Raw genomic sequence first — 21,670 nt, 5'->3', positions numbered from 1 at the left:
ACACACACACACACACACACACACACACACACACACACACACACATATATATATATGATGGTTGCAAGGTGACGTGTGTGTGTGTGTGTGTGTGTATGCAGCCTTTCACTGCTTAGCCTGGGACTACACCTATAGATATAGAGACATATATAGATATAGATATACTTATATTCATATATACATGTGTATATGTGTTTTATGGGCTTTCTTTTTCATTTTTTCTTCTTTTTTTCCCAAAAAGATGAGGGGATAGAGAGGAAAGGTTTAGAAAAAGATAAAAAAAGAAGGAAAGAGAAGAGGATCACTGAAGTATATGTGTAATCACAGAATAGAACAGAAGGAAGTCCAGAAAGAATCACAGATATGGGACAGTCTTGAAAGTCACATGTTGAATTTGTTGCAATATTTAGAAAGAAAAGCAAGATGCCAATGATAGAACTCTCTGGTTTAATGCAATATCTTCTTTCTATTCTATCATGTACATGGAAATGCCCATTTTATTTGCTATTTTCTAAGTTCAGAATTATGTGTGTGTGTATGTATATATATATATATATATATATATGTGTGTGTGTATCTATCTCTCCATCTATCTATCTATCTATCTATCTATCTATCTATCTATCTATCTATCTATCAATGTATTTAATTTACTTGACTCCAATCTAGTTTTTCTTTCACTACATCACATTTTTTCACTGGAATGAAACTAGGAATTGAAGTGGAGGTTGGATTGTGGCTGAAGACAAGGTCAGAAGATTGAAGCCAGAAACAGAAATAATGTGTAATAGTATGGCATGAAATCTGGGGCAGAATTGGTAATGGGTGAGTAGGATTGAAGCATTAATAGATAGGATGAAACATTTATCTGAATTACTCTGTCTAAAAGCTTAGAGAATCTGAGTTTCTGGTGTATTAATTCACACACCTCAAATTTTAGGATTCTAGCCAGATTAAGTAAGTGCCAAAACAATTGGAGAAAGTGTATTATCTTAGTACTTAATGATTAACTGGAAAGGGAAATAGAACCTTTATGATAAAGTCTCTTCTGATGTTATTTCCAATCAAAGGAATTAAACTGAATTAAAGTTTATTTATCTAAAACCTAACTCCTTTCTCCAAGTCAAAACTCCAAACTCTGGATATTTGTCACTACATCTACAGACACTTTGAAGGTATTATGATTTGGGAACCAGAGATATTAAACTTAACTCAGTCCCTGATACATACAATTTCCTCTCTTAGCTGAACCCTGGACCCAGAAATGTCTTCATCCTGGAAGCTCTCTTCAGTCTTGGGATTCACATAATAGACTGCTCCCTCTGATTGAATGGCTCCTCCAGGAAACACCATTAAAGGATGGTGTCCTGGTTAACCACATTTCATTCGTTTCCAAGCTGAACTCCAGACTTTGTCTGTCCTGCTGCAAGGCGACTTTGTCTACCCTTCCCTGCTGTTGGCTGCCATTATGTTTTGCCTCTTTTTTTAGCTTCCTTTCATGTGTTGTCTGAGCAAGGACTGTCTTTCTTTGTTTGTACTGTATTTATATTCCCAGTGCCTGGCCAAAATAAGCACTTAATAAAAGTTTGTTGACTGACCCCAAAGAATTTCTTTTGAAAATTAAGAAGCAAATCATGTAATTTTTTTCTTGCCTAACCAGAAACCAATAAGAAAAAGAGACAAAAGGGCAAAACAGCAAGTTTCATGACTGGTACAGATAGAAAATATGGTGATTCTAGTACAGAACTTCAGCTAAATTCACAAAAATTATTTTTAATCTGACAGCCTTGAATTCAAACAGTCAAAACATCAAGCCCTCAAGACAGAGGCAACCTGTTTTCACTAAGAATGGCAATTCCTCTTGGGGCTTTGTATATAGCTGTAACTAGTGTAGAGAATTGGAGTTTTGTTCCATCAAGCTTTTACTCCCTTGGAGGTTCAGAATGGTTCAAGTCACCATGCCTTGGACTCCAAGTCTTTCAACAGTTTGAAACAGCCTTTCACTGTTTAGCTTGGACCACACCAGGATATTATTACCATGAGGGATAAGTTGACCCCTATCCCATTGTGACTGCCTCCTCTCCCCATGCCCCAATCAGACTATTGTCTGTGATTATATCTACTACTCCCTGCCGCCCTCACCATGGGACTGTTTTCTGTATTGCTTCTTCCCCAGTAAAAGGATTACTAAATTAATCTCGACATTCGGATTATTAAGATGAATGATATTAATTCTAATAGTGGCTTATGGCACTGTTAAAAGTTTTCAAGGAACTAGATAAAGATGTATGATCATCCTAATGCTACCCCATGCTCTTACTGGCCATTAAATAACCATCATAAGCAATGGCTTTTGATCACTGATCCTGGATTTGACCTGTTGATTTACACAAGAAAAATCTCTGCATCCCATTACCGATATCCTGAACCATTGAGTTCAAATAGCTAGCAGCTGTTGTCTGACTAGTTTGCAGTGGCCCATATTCAGCAGGCAATCTAATTACTGTGTTTTACAGCTGTGCATTATTTATAGCTTCTGTGAAGCCTCACTCTGCTGCTACTAGTCACATTATGCTATATTACATTTGTGGCTCAGTACTGAGGGGGGCTAAAATAGGTTTTATTAAATAGAGGAAAAATATGAAAAAGAAAAAATAAATTCTATGCCTATCCCACAGGATAAACACTTTAAAAAGCTATCTAATGGCTATTTAATAACTGTCCGTTCAACATATGTGTGGATGATACCAGTTTTTATGCAGAACATTTTTAATTACAAATCACACAGTTTGGTATTCCATATGTCCATTTCTGCCCAGACTTGGGTCACATTGTTTAAAATAGAAAAGGAACCACGTCTACTGTTTCCTTCACTCATTTATGCCAGAATGTTTCTGGGTTAAAAGCAGTTTTGAGCTGGTCAGTCCCTTCATGCACTTACTTTAGTTATATAAACAAGTATGTAGCCACAGCAGAACGGTTATGTTATGTTCTCTGTCTTTCCAAGAAGTTCCTTTCTGTGCCTACCAGCTGCCTTTTTCTTTCCGCTATCTTCCCAACCACTAACTGGCATCTTTATTTCTACCTTCTCTCCTTCTGCTCTTCACTGGAGAGTCCCACTCACCTAGCAAATATGGTGAAGTGCTGCAAAGAGCCAAAGTCTACTTTTCCTCTGAAACATCCTTGAATTTTACTTTAACATTTTTTCCATTACTTCAGTTCTTTGGCCACCAAGAATACTGTTGTCCATATACAAAGGCAACATCAGATCCCATGTTCGTACTCTGACAATGGAAAGGGAAGCAGGTCTGACAACCATAGAATCACCAAAATTCAGAGTTGAAAGGGATTTTTCATTCAGCCATTCCAGTCTATGCTAGAGGAAGAAATCCCTATACAACATACTTATCAAGGGGTTATCTAGCCTCTGCTGGATGAGAGGGAGAACCCACCACCTCCAGAGATCACATTAGCTTTATCATTTGCATTAAAGCATATTATCCAGGTTCTGAAGACCTTCAGTAGTCAATTACCCACTATCTCCTGAGTCAGCACATTCCCGTTATGAACAGCTCTAAGTATGAGGAAGCATTCTTTAAGTCAAGCACAAATTTGTCTTAAGCTTCTACCCATTGCTTCTCAGTCAGCTTTCTAAGGCCAAGCAAAACAATTCTAATCATCTTCTTAACAATCTTTCCAGTATCTGAATACAGATATCATGTCCACCCTGAATCTTTTGGATTATAGTCCCTTCATTAACCTAGTCCATTTATCCCCTCTTGCAGCTACCTCAGCTTGCTAATGTCTTTGTAAGCTGCTGAGAATTTAACATCAATATTTTAGATAATGATAACATGTTACTTTTAACGTGATATAAGATGTCATTTTTTTATCCGTGTGTCATACTTTTGACCCATACTGTGCCATCAATCCATAAAATCTCTGAAGATTTTTGCTCTATGAACCATTTTTGATCATGCTATATTTGTTCAGTTGGGTTTTTTGAACCTGCTTAACACTTTACATTTATTACTATCAAATAACATTTTGTTAAATTTAGCCATTTTGTAGCATAGTAGAAAGAACGAATAGAAAGGAAAAAGGAAATGGAAATATATATTCTAGAATTGTGTACAAATTTTGTGAATTATATGTATTTTTTACAAACAATATTTTTTAAAAATATTGCTAGAATGGTGTAGAAGCATATGCAACTTCTGCAAATCAGATATAACTTTTGCAAATAACATTTAAAAGATTACTAGAATGGTTTAAACGCAGAAGACATCACTGAGTTGACTCATTCTTTGTACTCTGGTCTAGTGACATTTGAAAAACAAAACATTTTTAATTATCCATTAATTTCAACAGGGTGGAGATGGATAGTAAATATTCCCTATGTTTTTCAGATTACAAATATTAACAAAAAGGGATACAATTTACAAGTCCAAAATAAAAATACAATTTACTCATAGATCAGATTATTATAACATATTGTCCTTAATGAGGTTGACTTGTTAAAATTTTCTATAGACACAGCCATTAGGAGGAAAATAACAAATAACATGAAAAACCCAGCTGTATTTTGATTTCCATAAATAGTTTTTGAAAATTCTAATTGCATTTCATAAATTGTTTTGTAGCATCAAATATTTTTTTACTCCTGAGAACATTAAGGAAAAGAAAATATGGGTTGTGCAAATATGGGTTTTCATTTGAGAGTAATTATTCCTTAGTTCCAGTACTAATTAAAAAGTATCAAGTACAAAGTAATTTTTCAGAATTTAGCACTTAATGATTTTTCAAACATTGATATAGTGTTACATAATTTGCACAGAGCTCTTATACACATTATTTTATTTGATCATCACAAAACAGCCTTGCGAAATACACAGAGCAGGTATTACTGTCCTAATTATCCATAAAAAAATGATGCTTGAAGAACTTAGGTGACTTGTCCAAAAATATGCCCACAGTTAATGACTTATCAAAGAATAGAATCCAGTCCATGAATTCCCTAATCAGGTGCTTTGTACATCACAACAAAATGTTTTTCAAGATATACAATTCTATAGAGAAAAAAGAATGTTAGCACTTTACAAAGAGCATAAAGAAAACTAATAGAATTACGGAATCTAACACAGAAAAGGAGATTAAAAGTCTAGAATCTCCAGTTGAAGACTTCTAGGAATAGGAAGCCTATTAACTCCTAATGGAAGACATTCCAGTTTTCCACAGTTCCAAGTCTTGAGAGATTTTTTTTCTTATACTGAGCCTAAATGAAGCTTTCTGCAATTTTTACCAATTGTTTCTATTCTCTCCCTCTAGTATTAAGCAGAATAATTCCTTTTTCATATCATAGCATCTCAGATATTCTAAAATAGCTATTATGTCTACCCTGTCTTTTCTGCAAGCTAAAAATTTCTAATTTCTTTGAACAAATCCTTGTACATGCTTTTCATTCTCTTCTCCATCTCTGTTACCTTCCTTTGTACATACTGAATTTGTCAATGTCCTTTCTAAAATATTGCACCCCTAGCTAAGCATGACTCTGCAAATGCTATTTGACCTAACCATACACATCATCCTCATTGGTTCCCTTCTTTTGAATACTCTGGCTTCACTGAGAGAGTCAAAGTTCCATTTTTTTTTTTTTGGCTACCATGTTAGACTATTAACTCATGTTGAACTCAGTCTACTGATACCTCCAGGTTTTTTTTTTCCCTATAGAATGTCATTTAGCCAACACCATCCATTCAGTACTTGTGCTGTTTTTGTTTTTTAACTCAAGTGTAGGAGCCTATGTTGATCCCTATTCAATATTAACCTCTTTAGAACCAATACATTAGTCTAGATTGTCAAGATATTTTTATTGTTTTGAGTGTTGTTTCTGTCATTCAATGTATTGGCTATACTCTCAGCTTTGTCTCATCTTACAATTTTACAACTATGCCATCTTCTTATAACTCATTAGTAAAAATATTGGACAGCATAGGTCAGCCCCTGGCATATTCCTCTAGAGACTTGTGGCCAAGTTGATATTAACCCATTAATAACAACTCTTTAAGTTCAATTATTCAACCAGTCGAAAATCTAACTGTACTGTCAACAAACTCAAGGCTATCCATAGTGGTCAAAAAGATATCATGAAATACTCCATTAATTTCTTTGATGAAATCAGAATACATTTTCTCTATGGTATTCCCTTGATCAAGCAGACTAGGATACCTGTTCAAAAATAAAAGAAAGGACAACTTCTTTCCTTAATGAAGTCATCATGTTGACTCTTAGTAATTGTATCATTTCCCTTTCTAAATGCTCGTGCTTTTTAACAACACATTTGTGAAGTTTGGCAGGATAGAAGTCAAGAATACTGGTCTATAGTTTGAAGAATAACTTTTAAAAAATCTGAGAAAACATTTGCCTGCCTCCAGGACTGCAGCAATTTTCCTATTCACAAAGATATTTCAAGATATTGAAAGTAACTCACCAATCATATCTTCTAGTTTGTTCACTATCCTGGTATGTATTTTATCTAGACCTGGTGACTTGGACTCCCTGACAACAGCTTGAAGCTTTCTGATCATCTCCTACTTAAATCTAGTTTATTTGTTATGTTTACTTGTTTTCAGTTGTGACGTAGAAAATTGATTATTACGTTCTGGACTCAGAAGACTATGCCACAGTAATACTATTACTGTGTGGGCAAATCACTTTACTGAATTTGTTTCCCCCTTTATAAAATGAGAATAATTATACCTGCTTTATAGATTTCTTGTGAATGTTACCAATTTGGAGCACTTTGTAAACCTTAAAGCACTACAAAAATGGCAATTATCAACATCATCATCATCCAGAGTTATTAAAGATGGATAGCATGTAGCAGAAGATGACAAACTATTGGTGGACCCTTTATGGTCCCAAATTGAGAAACATTTAACATAGAAAAGTTTAGCAAATCTTTGTCAGAATGCATTTCTGAGACTAAAAAATCTTTGCAGAAGGCTAGACAAACTTGGCACTACTGAAAAGCAAGCTGTTCTTTCATTTGATATATTTTTAAGGAAAAGCCTCAACTGGAAGACCATTGGACTTAACTGAGGACACCCAAGATAATAGGAATCAGGGACAAGTAAGGAAAGAGAACTAGGGCAGCCAACTTAACCTTCTTATACTAGGGTCTACATTTGTACCTCCAAACTAAGACAGCCTCTCCACCTCTTACACAGGGACTATGACTGACAACTTCAAGGCAGGCCTGAGAAGAGTCAAGAAAGGTAAACCATTAGGAATGTCACCAGGGAGCTTTGGGTGTTTTTTTCAAACTATGTGAGAAAAAGGGAACACAGGATGTTTCAGGGAGATTCAGGCGTCTTAGAAGTCAGGAAGCTGCTGGATCAGTTTGAGAAAAATGACTGGTCCCAGATCAGGGGTGCTCATATATTCTTACAGTAAGGGAATGGTCATGTTCAGGAGAGTCTGGTTGCTTTCATACATGGCAGTTAACAAGAATTTATAAAATGTGTATCATTTACCAGGCATAATGATAAGCACAAGGGATGTATGCACACACACATGCGTACATACATATATCTATGTATACACATACTAACACTCATGTACACATGTGCATGCATGTGTGTACATATACATGTGTATACACATATTCACATATACAGACATATATACATAATGTATGTGCATAGGTTTCTGATTCAATAAATTGATATTCTAATGGGGCTACAACATAAAAAGTATATTATATGTATATTTACACACATACATACATACACACATGCATATATGTACATATGTGCATATGGATACACGTACACATATCATTAATGCTGTTCAGTAGTTCAATCATGTCTGACTGTGACTCTTTGGACCATACTCTTTATGGAGTTTTCTTGGCAAACATACTGGATTTTCCAGTGGATTAAGGTACATAGAGATTAAGGTAAATAGAGTCACTCAGTAAGTGTCTGAGGACAGATCTGAATTCAGGACTTCCCGTCTCCAGGCCCAGTGTTCTGTCTATTGCCCCACCTGGCTGCTTCAAATACATATCCATAGATACATTATATTAATATGCATACATTGTATTTGTATTTTACATACTTATGTAATATATGCATAATTGCATCTATACATGTTCACATATATATGTAAATATATATGTATATAATTGTCTCCTTAAATGAGGAACAGCAGAAAGGCCAGCCTCATGGATCAGAGGGCATGAGGAGGTGAGCAGCAAAAGAAGCCTGAAAGGCAGCAAGGGGACAGATTATGAAGGCCTTTGAAAGCCAGAGAATTTTACATTTTATCCTGGAGTAGAGAGTTCATTAGAGTGGAAGGAGTTGGGAGGGGGAGGGGGACTAACCTGCACTTTAGGAAGATCATCTCTGCAGCAGAATGGAGAATAGATTAGACTGGGGAGAGACTTTAGGCATGGGGGTCAACTGAAGGCTACTGCAATAGTCCAGGTGTGAGGTGATGAGGGCCTGCATGACTGACTTCAGAGAGAGACACCAGCCAACTAGGAAAATGGACTTTTTTTTAGCTTGGAATGTTTTGGGTATAGAAGTTTCCAGATTTGATTGAAGGAAGCAGTCCAGAGAAGGGAGAAGAATACTAGGCAGGAAGTAGGAATATGACAAAGAATAGATGGCCTATTGAAAGACTGAGCTAGGGGAAAAAAATGTAATACTGAACTACAATTGATAAAATAAGGACTTCCATCATCACAAAAAATATTCTTTGTGGGGTATAGGAAAAGTCCTTCCTAACAACAGTTTCTTTGAACTAGTTTGAACCATTGAACTATGGACTAGTCAATAGTATAAATTTCATTGACTCACAAGTGAAAGCTCTAAGATTTTGTGTGCAAAAAAGAAAACAACCTGTCTGTACCTAAAAGATATATCCAAAATATTCAGTGATAAAATAATACGTTGGGTGATTCAGCTACTATCCAGCTATCCAAAGTATCTTATCTAAGAATGGAGATTCAGCTAGATTGGGAGAGAGGGAACATATCACTCTGATTCTTCACCATGGTGGGGAGAGGATCCTGAGTCCTCAAAGGATGTAAACACAAAATAGAAGCTCTGGCAGATCCTTTTCATTCCAAAAGGCTTCAAGGAGTGGAGCCAGCGCCAAAATGCATAGCATTCATTTAAGCACCAAGCTTGTTGTTTGGAGAGATTTATCATTAGTTTGTTAACACAGCGCCTGACATCTAGGAAGCTCTTAGTAAATGCTTGTTGGCTTGATCAGTATTTCAGTCAAGGCAACTCCTAGGATTGTCTACTTGAGGTGACTCAAGGACAGCATCTATATGAAAGGAAGTATTGACTGGGTTGACTAATTGGGGGTGGGGAAATCATGTGAAGGAGTAGATAATTTGGTGATATTGGTCCTGGGAAAGGAAGGGATCAAGGGGAAAAGTACAGTGCAGGCTGGCAACGTGTATAACAACAAGGCATAATAGAAAATACAATGGATTGAGAATTGGAGGGTCTGGGTTCAATGTCCACCTGTGCGGCTTACTATTTGTGTGATCTTTGGCAAGCCCCTTAATTTCCTAGGGCTTTAGTTTCCTTATCTCTAAAATCAAAGCTTTAGACTAAATGGCCCAAGTTTTCTTTGAGCTCCAGATCTATGATTGTAAACTCCTTTGACCCTATGTGACCTTGGACAATTCATCTGACCACTCTTGACTTCAGTTTCTTACAATATGTGGAGGTAACACTCTGCAAAAGGAGAGGGGATGGATGAGATGGCCTCTGAGGTCCTTTCCAACTCTAAAGCTAGTTCTATTCAGCAGCAAGGAGGTAAATAAAGAAACAAGAGAGAAAAGAAAGCAACTGGAGGGAAGAAATGCATTTTGAAAAAGAAGAAAAATGAAAAAAAATAGTCATGGAAAGTCATAAAGGTAAACTACACCCCAAGCAATCACAGCATGACACAGTGGGGAAAGCTCTCCAAAAGCAGATTTGGTGTCAGGAGATCTGTCCAGACCTTTCTTTCCCAGGCAGATCATGCCCTCTTTGGCAAAGCTTTTCACTTTTCTCCACCTCATTTTCTTCATCTGTACAATGACAATACACGTACCTGCTTAGAGTAATTACCTCACAAGGTTATTGCAAGAACACAATGAGATAGTGTGTACAAAGTGCTTTGTAACTTCTAGGTGCTATAGAAATGCCAGCTACTGTTACAATGAAGATTGCAAGAATGGAAAACGAAGGCATAAATCTGTAGAAAAAAAAAAAGATTATGCAAAATCTCTTAGGAAGAAAGAACAGTTAAGTCATTTTCTAGCTCAGATCCATAGGTAAAATAAGCCAATTATGTGATGGGAACACCAGTAATCAATTAATTACAGAATGGTGCCTAAGATGACTTTATTACAATTTCATCAGACCTCAGGTATAAAACAATTAGATGCTGGGGTCAAGAATATGTCAATATGATGTATTTGATTGCAGACAGAATTCCTGGAAGGAATTTTGTTACTAAGGTGGAAAACATTTATTAAAAGCAAGTTTCAATAGCTTATTCGTGATTTGGGCTTCTTGGCCAGAGACCCTAGCCTGATATTTTGACTTCATCCTATATATTATATTAACAATGGCCCAACAAACTGTGTAGGTCAGGCAGGTGGTAGCTAATATACTTGGAAACACAATAGTATAACTAGTATTTGAGTTCTTCACAGTGTTGATAGTAGCCCCATTTTTAATCCTATTTTTTTATTGTTCTTTGAACCAGGACCCTGATTTAGTGTAAGTCCTCCCTCGTGATTTTCCCATCACTTGATTTGACTGTGAGCCCAATATGAACAACAATAAAATCTCTCACTAGACCACTGGGACATTTCTTGATGATTGGCTATTTGTACCCACATCTCCATCTGCTGATGAATCTTGAGATTCCTTATCACTGTTAATGTTGCCAGGCTTGTCCCTTCCCTTGCCTTGGAAGATAACTATGTTCCCTGCTTGTTAGGTCACAGCCCTGAGAAGGCCAGGTGGCACAGATCACATTTCTACTCTACTGTGGTTGTAAAAAGTCCTTAGCTGGTGCATGGTTAGTATCACCCTTGTTGATTTCTCTTCCTTGTGTCTCCAGACTAGCATATAGGCTCCTTCCAAATGAGAGATTCTAAGGAAGCCCAAAGGAACTTAGTGTACAGGTCCCAATGGAGGACTGTTGATGATTCAAGCTGGGGAGAGTGGGAGAGACTCCTAGTAAATTTGTGGCTAGTTGGTGTGGGAGACCTCTCCCTACCCATCCAAGGTGGGAAAAGGGAGTATGCTCGATTGGTTTCATTAGAGGCAATAAAAAATTTTTCATTGTGAGCATTTACACCCTAGAAACTAGAAAATGCTACAAATCAATGCTTGATTTATTGTTTTGTTGATTGTCTAAACACAAGAGAGTTATGGAGAAAATATTAATAATGTGATTATATTTAAAAGTGCTTCATGTCTACTTTTTTGGAGAGCTGACTGTTAAGCCTTTATAATCTCATACTTAGAAAGGGGGCTTCTGGACATTGCCACTGACCTTACTTTGTCTGGGTGATTCAGGATTTGGCCTTCCCAAGTTTCTTTATTCAATGGGTGTAGGAAGACTATTGAGGCCCTTATAAAAGGACAGACCAAAAACTGTTAGGAGTTGAACAAAAGTAACTAATAGTTGTCCACAATTACTAATGGTATAGTTGACTAAACTGATGCCCAAATTCACTGAGAGTAAATGATGAGTTAAACTCACCTGATCAAAAATCAATTACATTCTGAGGTATTAAAATAGTGACAAATATGACTTCTGAATCACTGACAGTAATCTTTGAGAAATCTTTGAGAGCAAGGGAGGTACCATAACATTGGGAGAAAGCAAATGTTATTCAAATACTTTATAAAAGGAATATTGTGCAGTCTGAAAACTATATACACATATAATTTAGTTAGTCACTTTGGATTTAATTCCTGATAAAATTCTGAAACAGGTGGAACCAAAGTGCACAAAACCTGAGCCCAAGTCAGGCCTCAGATGTTTACCAGTTGTAGGACCCTGGGCAAATCATTTAACCTCTATTTGCCTTAGTTTCCTCATTTGTAAAATAGGGGTAAACAATTGAACCTACTTTCAAGGATTATGAGGACCTAATGAAATAATATTTGTAAAGTGATTAGCACAGCTCTATATAAATATGAATGGTTGACTTGGAGTTAAGAAAATTACAGTTCAAATCCTACCTCATACACTTACTAGCTTTATAGCTTAGTCAAGTCAGTTAGTCTCTCTCAAACTCAGTTTTCCCATCAGTAAAATGGAGGTGACAATTATAGGACCAACTTTACAGGGCTGTTGTGAGGACCAAATGAGATAATAGATATATAGTATTTTGTAAACCCTAAAGAGCCATATATAAATGATAGCCACTTTTATTATTACTGGTTAAATAGTAATTAGTGCAAAAAGCAGTGATCACAAAGAGTCAGAATAACTTCATCAAGAACAGGCCATTTCAAAGTTACCTTATTTCCTTTGTTGACAAAGTTACTCATTTTGTAGATCAGGGGAATGCCATAGATATAGTTTCATCATATTGTAGTCAAGCATTTTGCCAAGTTTCTCATAAGAAAGAATACAGAGAATTTAGAACTGATTAAATGGCTTGACCCACAATTGGACCTGAGCAGCTTCATGTGAACTTGGAAGGAGATCTTCAGGACATTATCCTAGGACAGATGCTGTTTAAAATGCTTAGCAATATCTTGTATAAAAGCTTAGTCTGTGTGCTTAATAAATTTTCAGTTGACACAAAACTGGGTGTGCGTGGAGGAGTTGCAAGCTAACACACTGCCAGAGTAAGATTTTTAAAAGGTCTTGACAGTCTAGAACAATGACCACCAAAGAAGGGATCATGAACTCCTGGGGTAGCCTTGAAATGAACCCAAGAGGTGTCTGATCAACCCTTTTGATGGTGAGAAGACAGACTATATCCTACCCTTTCAGGTAGCTAATTTTAAAGATTGTGTCCAAAACACAACTCTCTTCTCTTCTACACCCTCCTGAACAAATTCCCAACTTCTCCTCCTCCCATTCAGCCATTAGGACACTTCTAACCTAACCTTCACCTGGTACCTGCACCAACCACTGAGCAGATATATTTTAGGAATTCCCCCCAAAAACCCCTTCTGTTCTCCAGATTAGCTCATGGTTATAGCAGGTATGCCATGGTCACTCTATGTTTTTTTAAAAAAGTGAACAGTAAACCTCTATTCTCACCCCTACCCTACCCTTTTCCTCTCCTCTATCACAAACTCGAAGATGGAGTCTCTTCTCTAAAATAACTTCATCACTCCCACCTTCAAAAATTAGTTCTTTCTTGTTGGTGAATATAATCTAATCTAGGAGTTTCCCTTTTAAATACAACATTTAAAAATATGACATTTTAAAATACAACATTATTATTAAGGTAAGTAAAGAAATTATGAGCTATTCTGCTTTTGATAGAGAGAGCTCCAGAAAATATTGAGATAAATGAATCTCCTGTTACTGTATGGGACTTATGGTCTTTTTTTTTCTTGGACTCTTCTATTTCTTCTTTCTCTTTAGAGGGTCTATAGGTTACACCAAATAAAACACAGTTTCTGCTTCTTTCTCCTTTAATATTAATCCAAATATTTTCTACGAGGTTTGTCTGTACCCCTCATCCAAGTTCCTGAATTTGATCATATGATTATCTTCTTAATATTCTATGTTGTACCACCTTTCCTTGCATATAGTTTCTTCTTTTTTTTATTTTTTTGAGTCTATTTATTTATTTATTTATTTATTTAACTTTTAACATTCATTTTCACAAAATTTTGAGTTCCAAATTTTCTCCCCATTTGCCCCCTCCCCCCACCCCAAAACACCTAGCATTCTCATTGCCCCTATCAACAATCTGCCCTCTCTTCTATCATCCCTCCCTTCCCTTGTCCCCATCTTCTCTTTTGTCCTGTAGAGCCACATAACTTTCTATATCCCATTACCTGTATTTCTTATTTCCTAGTAGCAAGAACAGTACTCGACAGTTGTTTCTATAACTTTGAGTTCCAACTTCTCTTCATCCCTCCCTCCCCACCCATTCCCTTTGGGAAGGCAAGCAATTCAATATAGGCCACATCTGTGTAGTTTTGCCCATGACTTCCATAATAGTCGTGTTGTGTAAGACTAACTCTATTTCCCTCCATCCTATCCTGCCCCCCATTGCTTCTGTTCTCTCTTTTGATCCTGTCCCTCCCCAAGAGTGTTGACTTCAAATTGCTCCCTCCTCCCATTGCCCTCCCTTCCATCATCCCCCCCACCCTGCTTATCCCCTTCTCCCCCACTTTCCTGTATTGTGAGATAGGTTTTCATACCAAAATGAGTGTGCATTTTATTCCTTCCTTTAGTGGAATGTGATGAGAGTAAACTTCATGTTTTTCTCTCATCTCCCCTCTTTTTCCCTCCACTAAAAAGTCTTTTGCCTGCTCTTTTATGAGAGATAATTTGCCCCATTCCGTTTCTCCTTTTCTCCTCCCAATATATCTCTCTCACAGCTTAATTTCATTTTTTTTTAAGATATGATCCCATTCTATTCTATTCACTCTGTGATCTCTGTCTCTGTGTGTGCGTGCACGCGCGCACGTGTGTGTGTGTGTGTGTGTATGTAATCCCACCAACTACCCGGATACTGAAAAGTTTCAAGAGTTACAAATATTGTCTTTCCATGTAGGAATGTAAACAGTTCAACATTTGTAAAGTCCCTTATGACTTCTCTTTGCTGTTTACCTTTTCATGCTTCTCTTCATTCTTATGTTTGAAAGTCAAATTTTCTTTTCAGCTCTGGTCTTTTCATCAAGAATGCTTGCAAGTCCTTGATTTCATTGAAACACCATTTTTTCCCCTGAAGTATTATACTCAGTTTTGCTGGGTAGGTGATTCTTGGTTTTAGTCCTAGTTCCTTTGACTTCTGGAATATCCTGTTCCATGCCCTTCGATCCTTTAATGTAGAAGCTGCTAGATCTTGTGTTATCCTGATTGTATTTCCACAATACTTGAATTGTTTCTTTCTAGCTGCTGGAAATATTTTCTCCTTGACCAGGGAACTCTGGAATTTGGCCACAATATTCCTAGGAGTTTCTCTTTTTGGATCTCTTTCAGGTGGTGATCAATGGATTCCTTGAATACTTATTTTGCCCTCTGATTCTAGAATATCAGGGCAGTTTTCCTTAATAATTTCATGAAAGATGATGTCTAGGCTCTTTTTCTCATCATAGCTTTCAGGTAGTCCCATAATTTTTAAATTGTCTCTCCTGGATCTATTTTCCAGGTCAGTTATTTTTCCAATGAGATATTTCATATTATCTTCCATTTTTTCATTCTTTTGGTTTTGTTTTGTGATTTCTTGGTTTCTCACAGTCATTAGCCTCCATCTGTTCCATTCTAATTTTGAAAGAACTATATCTGCCCAGCCAGTGCTTGAGGTCTGAGATTCAAATGCTGCTTCCCAACCTCAGGGCTTTGGGTGGGGGCGGGGCTGCTATTTAGTGTGAGATTAAGTTCAGGTGCTTGGGTTGGGGCAGGGCTGCCACAAGAGGCTCAGTTTCCTCAGGGGGTTTATACAGAGACCTTCAACAGTGGATCCAAGGTCCTGCCTGCTTTGGAAGCCCCCATCCCCTGCTGCCTCTGCTGCTGCTTCTGCTGCTGCCTCCCGAGGGGGCCTGAGTTATGGGGACACCCCACTCCCCTCTCAACCAGCCCAAGAGACCCTCTCACCGACCTTTGGCACCTGTGGGTGGAGGGACCTGCACAGCTGTTGGAGATTCTGTCCCTCAAGCCTGCTGGGATCTGCTCCTCTCAGTGCCACGCAGCTAAGGCAGGGCCTGGGGTGCAGCAGACTTTTCCCGTCAGTTTTTTAGGGCTCTCTGGAACAGAAATCTCCTCCACTCCATTGTTCTGTGGCTTCTGCTTCTCCAAAATTTGTTGGGAGTTCTTCTTTACAGGTAATTTATGGGCTGTGGGTTTGGAGCTAGCATATGTGTGTCTTTCTACTCTGCCATCTACTCTGCCATCCAGTTTCTTCTTTTTTTTAAAAAAGCTATATATTTCCAGATACAGAAGTCAAAGATCCCACCTCTTTTGATCTTAGCAATTCTTCCTTTCAATAGATATTCAGTTCATGCTGATTGTTTCTTTTATTTTGTGCATTTGTATAGTGATAAGTGATACCCAAGGCTTTATTGCTGACTCTTCTTTGATAATGATATTTGTGAATTTCAGTGTATTTTCAGTGCTACTCTTCTTTCTACATTGTAGACACACTCTATGCTAATGTTCATTTTAAATCTGAATAATTGGACTTTTGAGAGTCTATTAAAAATACACTTATTAACCCCTGTTATGTGCACCCTTTCCCTAAACAAGAGCTGGTCATTCCATTATTTCAAGGTGCAATCTAAACATCCAAATGCTTCTCAGACAGGATCTTGCTAAGTGGGTCTTCACTTTTCTAGTCTGCTCTCTTCTCTGAAACCCATAACTTCAATTTTGACAGCAATGACTAAAAACAAAAAGCCCACTACCTGGGAAGTCTTCAGTTTTTTGTTAAAGTCTTTATAATAGAACAAATGGAGTGATATTCTTGGTTCATCTCTTTCCTTGGAGAGTGGAAATGATGGGAAAATTTACGGGGAAGAAATACCCACTTAGAATAATGATAGAAAAGGAAGAAAGGTATGTGTGGTGGGGGAAGTATTTTACTGATTCATACTCCTGGGAGCAGCATTATAAATTAAAGTTTTCACAATAGTAAAAACCAAAACCTAGAAGTTGAATGTGAAGGGAAAAATTATGTGTCCCTGAACTTAGAATGAGTGTTACAGAACACTGAAAAAACCAAAACAATTCTGGGAATTTGAGGGGTTTTTTTTCCTCTTTTATGGAACTTGGCTGGTCAAACATTTTTGATATGTTGCTCCTTTAAAATAATAGACATATCTAGCAGTGGTTGCATAACTCTAACTTTTAAAAATGCTTCATTTTGTAGAACATTTCAAGACTGATATAATTAAAGTGTGCAAGGAACATATGATATTCAGCATTGACTTTGCAGATTATTGATGGTGGTGTTTTCCCCCCAGGGCAGCTTGCCCTTGTCAGCCTTGGGTATGAATCATCTTCTGTCACCATCAGGTGGCATATTCAGAGAAAGCAAATATTTTAACAGTAACCCAAGCTGAAACATAATTACTCCAGTCATTCAAGTATACACAAGTCCATCATTGTGAGTATTTCCTTCACTGATGCAGATCCCACACCCTTCATAGCTTAGTAGATAAGCTTCATGAATTGATAGGAGGAAAAAATAGTCATCAACTCACATCCCAACCTTGTAATGAATCCCTCTACCCTTAACTACCCCAATCTTAGGACAATAGAGATTCATATACAAATACCCACACATCAACAAACCATCCAAATCTGAAAAGGCTTCATGTAGGGGATCTGACAAACATGCATGTGAAAATATATACTTATATGTAAATGTTTATGTTTATATATAAGCATATATGTGCACATGTACACATGCATATATCTGGACCTCTGTAAAGGTATACGTGATAACACAGTTCACACATTTGTTTTTACGTATATATGTATACATGTGTATGCATATATATACATGTGTATACATATATACCACATACACTCACATAGAGACATATATACCTATATCCAGACTCTGTCTTTATCTTTCTTGTCTCTCTGACACTCAAAGATACATTCTGAAGAGGACAACTGTCTTTTTCACTCCTATTAGAATATAAGGTATTGATCATGACTTAGCATTTTCTAATTAGTCAAATATTTTACTTTTCTAAGTTTATATGATCTACTTCTGTTTGTATTTCAAAGATTCTAAGATAATCCTAGGACTAGAAGATGGTCCCATAGCTGGGGTCAGTCTAGTACTCTGCTCAAATCCCTAGTTTCTGCTTCTGCTTCCTTGTGCTGTAATGTAGTCTGAGTTAACTTTATTTCCTGATGTGGCCCTAAATGGGAGACTGGAGATCATGCTAAATTCAGGCCTGTTGAAGTTCCCCAAGCCTAAACTCAGCACAACCTCCAGTCAAGATGAATCGTTACTCTTAACTATTCATTTTCTTACTTTCATCTGTTGGCATTTAGTGGATTTTAAGACCCTCTCCGTTTATGGAAAAGATTGCCAAGATCTCTGAGGAAGGTATATGAGTAATAGGATACATTTAAGCAATCATATTTTTCAAAGTAATTCCACTTGGGCAGAAAAAACAATTGGGAGAGGCAGTGAGGTGAAATCCAAAAGCATTAGATCTGGAGTCAGGAGATATGGACTTGATTCTGGTACTGCCACTTACTAGCTCTGTGACATAGCTTTAGTCATTTAGTTTTTCTTTGAGTATCAATATATTTCCTATCTATCTCAGAATTCTATTGTCAAGACAAAATGAGATAAAGTAGGTGAAAGGAGTTTGTAACCAAAAAAATGCATAAATCTTTTTCTCTTCTTGGCCCTTCTCTTCCTTCTCCTCCATCACCAATTATCACCACAATTACCATCATCAAACTCAGCAGACCTGAGCTTTACAATACATGTTTCTGAAACAGTTTTTAAAAATTTAATTAATTTGTTTTCAGTTTTCAACAATCACTTCCATAAGCTTTAAATTTTGTCCCATTCCTTCCCCTCCCTCCCTGAGACAGCATGCAATCATATATCTTATATATCTTCTTAAGCACTTTTTGCATGCAAGGCGTATGCTACGGAAAATAAACAAATATGCAGTGATTTCTCTGAAGAATTTTATGTTTTAGAAGAGGTAAAATCTACCTCTTACACTTTTCAAAAAGACAAAGAATACCACGTCTCAATTTCAGTATAGGATTTTGGAAAATCCATTAGCTCTGGAGTCAGAGGAGTTTGTTTCAAATCTTGCCTCTGCCACCTATGTGACCTTGGCCAATCATTTGTTTTCTCTGAGATGCACTTTCCTCATTTGTAAAATGAAGGAACTTGACTAAATGATCTCTGATGTCCTTTGTGTTTTAAGTCTATGACTCATTGAAAAGTCAACTAAAAATGAGGAAACTTGGGTACTACACAGGCTAGCTGAAACTGATGTTATGGATTTTGTCATTAACCCAAAGGTCATCAATGAGGTAATAAGTCTTTTTGAATCGTTCAAAAATAAAACCTTGAAAAGGTTTTTGTTAATTTAAGACATACTGGTGAATAAATTTTAAGGAGATAACTTTTTGACCAATTATCCAATAAAATTGTTACTTTGCCTATTTTTAAAGCATAAAACATAGGTATAATATAGATATCAATAGTCTATTGTTCCAAGGAGGATTTTAATCATATTCAAGAACTGAATTCTTCCTTCTAAAAGACTTCCCTTATAAAGAACTGTCAAACTCATAGAACGACATAGTTTTTAGAAGGAATCTCAGACCAATCTTCTTTATTTGCAAATTAAGAGACTGAAAGTTTGAATGACAAAACCAGGTCAGAAATCTTCAAATCAAAAGAAAGTAGTAATAACCATTGCAATCAGAGTTAGAAGTCCTGGATCTGAGACCTGAATTTTCCCTTTAATTAGCTACACATCCTGAGTGAAACCACTTCAACTTCCTTATCTGTCTAATGTGAGGGCTGAATTCAATGATCCCTGAATTCCCTTCCAGCTCTAATAGCCTATGAATCTATGAGCTGGTCCAATATCCTTTCTACTACACAAATCTGCCTTGCACATAACCTCTTTTAATAGAGCTAATGGGAAACATTAAACATCAAGATTATCTACATATGGAAACAAGCAATGCCATCTAACTCAAGAGACCTATCATTTGAGTTCTGTTATTTATTTTGTTGGCTCTCTTCAATCAGTGAACCCAAGTACAATAAGATCCTGGGACAAATGAGCTTATTAAGATCATGGGCAGACATATCATTTTTCAAATCATACTCTACAAGACAGATATGCTGGCAAAGCTGTAATAAATGTCAAGGCTCAAGACATCCACCATTCTTTTCAGCTGTCTGATAGTTTGGCTGGAGCAGCTTTTCATAAATTTCTATGCACACCTGTCAAGTGGCAGGTGTGATCGTGCTCTATAGTGAGGTCTGATATCTGATTTCCAGGCTGGCAGCGCTGATGTCGTTTTCTAGCTGATCCTATGCTTTTCTCTGTTTGTGACCAATGAAAGCTATGTGATCACACTGAGAATCTGTGCATCTTGGCAAGTCTGTCCTTGGCATTCATCACATCAAGATTATTTTAGATTGGCTGCCATGAGGTGTTATTTCCCATTTGTTAACACAATGGGGTTTCATAACTATGACAACTGAGAGAAACGCATTCATTTGTGTACAGGTTTTGTTCTCAATCAGAGACACAAAAGCACATCCTTCTCTCTCCTCCCACCCCTTCTAACCTTTCTCCAATGTGCAGCATGTGAAACAACTACTACATGGCTACTTACCACATTTTTTTTCTCAAGGGGAAAGAAAGTCTACCTTAGATTTAATAGGCTAAACCTGGGAAGCAAAAATACATTTGTGTCAAAAAAGGAGGGGGGGCACATAATGAAAGCATAGTTTATTATTATTTGATATTAATAATTATAAAGGTTAATTTTTATAGAAGCATTTTTGCTGTTATCAAAATTCTTTTATATGTATTATCTCATTCTGACCATACAAATAAAAGTTGTATCATTTCTAATGTATTTTACAAATGTTATCACATTTCCCATGCCTACAAGTTAGGTAGGGCAGGAGAGTTATTATTATTATTTATTATTAGCTACTTCCATTTTACAGATGAGGAAAAAAAAGCTCAAAGGGGTGACTTCATGACTAGTCAGAGGTCATCAAGCTAGCTAGTACTTCAAAGGATGAAGAGCATATAATCTAGATTCCCATTTACTAGTCATGGACTCATGCATTCTGTCACCATGATGCCTCCTTTCCTGAAAAGCTATTGTAACTTTTTCCTTATCTGACATCAAGATACACCACTGCACATTCCCCAAACTGTCATTTTTTCCCTGACATCTCTACAATTCAAGTTAACTTTGTGGAAAGGCAGAATTATATCTGTAAAGAGATTTTATTGCTGTGCTCGAATTATTCAGGGAATGACTTGGAACAAAAACAAAAATTTCAATAATACTAAACTTTCCACGAGAGAATAAATATCTGTAGTTATGTTTATCCCTAGAAAGTAGGTATTTATGGAAATTCATCAAATTTCTAGTTTTTCTGCTAACCTATGAGTATCAGTCATAAATATCCTTTTAAAGTGATGGCTTCAGTGGAAATACCATTTTCCATGAAATGTTCCAGTCCTTTGGTTGGCATACTAATTAGCAGAAGTCCAACAGTTGATTATTAACAGTCTTTAAAACGTTCTATATAATCAAAATCCAGGAGTAAGAATTAATCAACCAGACCAGGGTCTAAAAATTGCAATAGAAGTATTTTAGGGGGTTAAGTTCCTTTTGAGGCATATTTTCATCCATCAAGAAGTTCAGACCCCTTATCTTTTTCTTATCTGTTATTGTTTGTAGAAGATCT

Source organism: Notamacropus eugenii, chromosome 5, assembly GCF_028372415.1.
Source record: "Notamacropus eugenii isolate mMacEug1 chromosome 5, mMacEug1.pri_v2, whole genome shotgun sequence".
Lineage (NCBI taxonomy): Eukaryota > Metazoa > Chordata > Mammalia > Diprotodontia > Macropodidae > Notamacropus > Notamacropus eugenii.
The sequence above is the reverse complement of the archived record's forward strand: the minus strand, read 5'-3'. Positions refer to the sequence as shown.